The sequence below is a fragment of the Triticum aestivum genome, chromosome 4B (assembly GCF_018294505.1).
Source record: "Triticum aestivum cultivar Chinese Spring chromosome 4B, IWGSC CS RefSeq v2.1, whole genome shotgun sequence".
Lineage (NCBI taxonomy): Eukaryota > Viridiplantae > Streptophyta > Magnoliopsida > Poales > Poaceae > Triticum > Triticum aestivum.
Window position 1 is genome coordinate 402,569,519 of NC_057804.1, and position 6,220 is coordinate 402,575,738.

The window sequence follows — 6,220 nt, forward strand, 5'->3', positions numbered from 1 at the left end:
TTGGTGTAGCTTGAAAACGGGCACACATGCAAACACTAAGCATAATATCTGACCTAGATGCACATAGATACAATAAAGAGCCAATCATGGAGCGGTATTCCTTTTGATTTAAGTCTTTACCATTTTCATCGGTGCATAGATGGTCATCAGTGGGCATAGGTATTTTGACGTCTTTGCAATCTTGCATGCCGAATTTTCTCACTACATCCTTGAGGTATTTCTCTTGGGATATGAAGATGTCATTGAGTTGTTGACGAATTTGGAGACCTAAGAAGAATTTCAATTCTCCCATCATAGACATTTGATATTCTTCGCGCATCATGTATCCAAATTTATCACTGTAATGTTCGTCAGTACAACCAAAGATAATATCGTCTACATATATTTGGCACACGAATAATTCAGCATCATAAGTTTTTGTGAAAAGAGTTGGGTCAAGTGAATCGGGTTGGAAGCCTTTCTTCATGAGGAATCCTTCAGTGTATCATACCATGCCCAAGGGGCCTGCTTGAGGCCATAGAGGGCCTTGTTGAGTCTGAAGACTTTGTCTAGATGCTTAGAATCTTCAAAACCTGGGGGTTGAGCAACATATACTTCTTCCTCAAGCTTACCATTGAGGAATGCACTTTTCACATCCATGTGATATAAGATGATATTATGATGGTTAGCATAAGCAAGTAATATGCGGATAGCTTCAAGTCTAGCAACAGTTGCAAAAGCTTCATCAAAGTCAATTCCTTCAACCTGTGTGTAGCCTTGAGCTACAAGACGAGCCTTATTCCTCACCACTAGGACATTTTTGTCTTGCTTGTTACGGTAAATCCACTTAGTACCTATGATATTTTGCTTGCGAGGGTCTGGTTGCTTGACAAGTTCCCACACATTGTTGAGCTCGAATTGATGTAATTCCGCTTCCATAGCTTGAATCTACTTAGGCTCCATAAATGCCTCATGGACTTTGGTGGGATCTGTGATACAGACAAAAGCAAAGTGCCCACAAAAGTTAGAAAAATGTGAAGCTTTTGAGCGTGTGAGAGGACCTGGTGCATTGATGTCGTCGTGGATTTTCTCAATCTGCACTTCATTTGCCATGTGAGGATGAGCACGCTGACTACTTCGATTGGGCTCAACATTTTCTTTAGAGCCATTTTCCTCAGGTGCACTATTATGATTGTCCTCATGATCTGGAATAACTTCTTCAGCGGGTTCTTCAGTGGGTATGCCATCCTCAGTGGCCTTGAGCTTAATGGATTCTTCAGGAGGTACTTCAACTAGCATAGGAGGTAGGTGCTCTCTTTGCGAGCCATTAGTCTCATCGAACCGCACATCTACAGTTTCAACAACCTTGTGGTGATAGGTGTTGAAGACTCTGTAGGTGTGCGAGTCCTTTCCGTAACCAAGAATAAAACCCTTATGTGCTTTCGGTGCAAATTTAGAATTGTGATGAGGATCTCTACTCCAACATTTAGAACCGAATACTTTGGAATAACTCACATTGGGTTTCTTGTCAGTGAGGAGTTCATATGAGGTCTGCTTGAAGAATTTGTGAAGATATACCATGTTGATGATGTGGCACGCAATATCAATATCCCGAGGCCAGAAGCAAGGAGGTGTCTTGTCACGCCCAATATGCGACCCTATCCAAAAGGAACTTGAAGGTCCCACCAAGAATAGACCCGCATATTGAAACGCTTTTGCAAGGTGGATATCATTACATCAACATTACATAATAGATGGGGATACATATAAAAGGCATACAATGCCACACGAATACAACATCATCATACATAAGATCCTCATCCGACTACGGATGAAACACAAACAGAAACTCAAACGACATCCACCCTGCTAGCCCAGGCTGCCGACCTGGAACCTATCCCCTGATCGAAGAAGAAGCAGAAGACGGACTCCAAAACAAGCAAACATCGCTCTCGCGTCATGATCATCGCGTAACCTGTACCTGCAACTGTTGTTGTAGTAATCTGTGAGCCACGAGGACTCAGCAATCCCATTACCATGGGTATCAAGACTAGCAAAGCTTAATGGGAAAGGAAGGGGTAAAGTGGTGAGGTTGCAGCAGCGACTAAGCATATATGGTGGATAACTTACGCAAATAAGAGCGAGAAGAGAAGCAAAGGAACGGTCGTCAACTAGTAATGATCAAGAAGTGATCCTGAACTCCTACTTACGTCAATCATAACCCAAAGACCGTGTTCACTTCCCGGACTCTGCCGAAAAGAGACCATCACGGCTACACACACGGTTGATGCATTTTAGTTCGGATCTGGTGTCAAGTTATCTACAACGGGACATTAACAAATTCCCATCTGCCTATAACCGCAGGCACGGCTTTCGAAAGATTATACCCTGCAGGGGTGTCCCAACTTAGCCCATGATAAGCTCTCACGATCAACGAAGGATATACCTTCTCCCAGGAAGACCCGATCAGACTCGGAATCCCAGTTTACAAGACATTTCGGCAATGGTAAAACAAGACCAGCAAGACCGCCCGATGCGCCGACAATCCTGATAGGAGCTGCACATATCTCGTTCTCAGGGCAACACCGGATGAACACTACGTACAACTAAAACCAGACCTCGAGTTTCCCCGAGGTGGCGCTGCAAGTGGCTCTGGTTCAGACCAACACTTAGACAAGCACTGGCCCGGGGGGGCTATAATAAAGATGACCCTCGAGAGCGCGACTCCCAAGGGAAAAGTAGGTGGTGGTGAGGCAAATGGTAAAACCAAGGTTGGGCCTTGCTAGAGGAGTTTTATTCAAAGCGAACTGTCAAGGGGGTCCCATAAATCACCCGACCGCGTAAGGAACGCAAAATCCGGGAACATAACACCGATATGACGGAAACTAGGGCAGCAAGAGTGGAACAAAACACCAGGCATAAGGCCGAGCCTTCCACCCTTTACCAAATATATAGATGCATTAATAATATAAAAGATATTGTGATATCCCAACCAAAATCCTTTCCACCATGGAGCAATCTTCAACTTCACCTGCAACTAGCAACGCTATAAGAGGGCTGAGCAAAGCAGTAACATAGCCAAACAATGGTTTGCATAGGAAGGGTGTCAAAGGTTAGAGGTTCATGGCAATATGGGAGGCTTGATGAGCAAAAGATAGGTAACGCAGCATAGCGATAGAACGAAGCAACTAGCATAGCAATGATAGTAGTGAGATCCAGGGTAGCGGTCATCTTGCCTGAAATCCCGCAAGGAAGAAGAACGAGTCCATGAAGAAGATGAACGGATCCTCACGATCACAACGAAACAGGAACTATCGAAAAGAAGCACACAACAAGGTAAACACACCACACATAGACAAGACATGATGCACAACAAGCATGATGCATGACAAAACTACAGGAAGCTACTCATGGCAAGAGATGATGCAAACAAGAGCAACACATCAAAGCAAGTTTAAATGAGGCCGGGAACAACATATAACAATTCCGGTAAGTCCTCATATGCATATTTCGAAATTGGTCCAGATCTGAATAAACCTTATGTTCAAGTTGTTAAATAGCAAGTTAAGATGAACCAATATGATCTACATGAGATTCTAGTCAAGTTACATATAAAGTTCATTTAGTTCGGAGCTACGGCCTAAAAGATATGAGCAACACAAGGTAAACATGGCATTGATGCAAAATGCATACAAACATCAAGCAAACACCTCAAAACAAGGATGCAACATGATAATATGAAACTACATGCAAAATCAAGTAAGTTTCATATAGAGCACACTCAAAACGAAGCAACGGTTCAACATACACACACTATACAAGTTATAGCAACAATCTGTCCAAAACAGCAACTAGGCATATTGCAAGCATCAAAACAACATGCTACAGGACCTCAACAAGAAAACAAAAGACATGGGCATGATGTATAGGTAAAGCATAACAAAACATGAACACTGAGCTATCTCCAGAAATCACTAGAACATGCTCAAACACACATGGCAAGATTGCAAATAATAACAATTCAGACTTTGCAGAAAATAATATCAGGTTGCAATGTTTAGAGCTATCAAACAACATGTTACAGGAACTTATCATGCCAAACAAAGGCATGGAATGAATCTACTAATTGCATAGATCAAATGTCCTTTACTGACCATGAGCCAAAAAGGATCAGAAAATATGATGGCACCCACGTAAACATAGCAAGTTATATTACAGATTCAAACATGGCAGAAACAGAATTATGAAGGCATGTAAATGAGCTTGTACCACTCACCATGGAGCAATACATGGCATGGCAAGACAACCAACAGTAAGAAGGCATGTTTGTGAAACAAACCAAGGCAAGAACAAGTTCATAGTATGCAAGGATCAACTACAACAACCTTGGCAAAATTGAATAACATGTAAACAATCTGCCAGGAAACATTTTGTAGCAAAAGTAGAGCACGAAAATGACATGCTAGACTACTCCATAATTGCAAACAGGGGCATGAATGGATAGACAATAACCATATGTTCAAAACACCCTTACTGAAGTATCTCAAAATATGCATGGATCTCTCTATAGCAACATGTTTACATGGCATCAAAATAACAGCAGAACAGGGACTAAAATCAGCAACATCATGATGCCTAGTTTGCATGCTTGTGCTAGTCACCACATTGATCACAAAAATACATGGTAAGCACCTCTTTAAATAAGACATGGCATAGATCAAAACACATGTAGACATCAACCTCATAGGATGTACACATCAATCATGGCAAAAATGACAAAAGAGCACGTTCTGTTAACAGACAGCAGATAACATCATGAAGCACTCTTGCAACGATGATTCAGACATCAAGATGAGCTCAAATGAAAATGATGCAATGGAATGAAATGATGTACTCGTTGAGACGAATAATTGACATATTACACGCACAAAACGAAGCTACGAATGCAGAGATACGATGCGATGAACATGGCATCATAATGTCAATAATTTCGGAACTTGGTGCAATTTTACCTCCGCGAAAGTCAACGCGGAACGGAGGGATCCGGGACGGAGGGATCCAGGGACGCGGGGCAACGTTTGGTTCGAGGGAGTGGCGGATCTGGTCCCGATCCGGAGGTTGCCGGAGAAGCTCGCCGGACACGGTGGGGCGGCGAGCTCGGAGCTGCGGCGGCCAACTAGGGAGATGGGGCGCGGGCGGGTGGAGGCTGCGGCGAGGCACTCCGGCGAGCTCCGATGGCGGCGCCGGCTATGGAAGTCTCGGCGGTGAGGAGCTCGGCCGGGCGCGCGCGGGCCTCGTGCCGCGCGGCTCGGGCGCAGCGGGAGGGCGGCGGAGGAGGACCGGGCACGGCGGGGCGGCTCGCCGGTGCCGGAGGCGGGTGGCGGCGGCCGGACTTCGGCGGACGAGCGGCGGCAGGCGCCGGGCGGCGGGGTTGCCGGCGGGCTGAGCGGCGGGGCACGGGCGAGGCGCAGGCGGTGCGCACGGGCCGAGCGGGCGGACGGCGGCGGCGGCGCGGGCTCGCGCGGGCCCGATCCGGGTCCCGCGGGCCACGCGGTGGAGGAAGGAGAGAGAGGGTGAGGTGGCGGCCGGTGGTTGGAGGAGAGTGGCAGCGGGGTGACATGGCGCGACACCATTGGTCGAAGCGACGTGGCTGCTAGTGGTGGACACGTCCGGCGGCGGGGTGGACATGTCCGGCGGGCGAGAGGGAGGTTTGATCTAGGGTTTGCTCTGCGCGAAAAATCGGGGGGATGCACATATTTATAGGTAGAGGGAGCTAGGAGTGTCCAAATGAGGCACGGTTTTTGCCCACACGATCGTGATCGGACGACCGAGAGCATGGAGGGGAGTTAGATGGGTTTTGGGCCACTTTGGAGAGGTGTTGGGCTGCAAGACAAAAGGGGGGTTTCGGGCTGCGCGGTTAACCGTTGGAGTATCAAACGACCTCCAAATGGCACGAAACTTGACAGGCGGTCTACCGGTGCTATACCAAGGCCGCTTGGCAAACCTCGGGCCATTCCGAGAAAGTTTAACACCCGCTCACAACAGGAGACAAAAGGGGAACGCCGGAGGACATAGGGGTGCCGGATTGCAAAACGGACAACGGGGAAAATGCTCGGATGCATGAGACGAACACGTATGCAATGTAATGCACATGATAACATGATAAAATGCAACACGCAAGCAAATGACATGGCAACTATGGCGAATAACTGGCAGATACCTGGCGCATCGAATCCGGGGC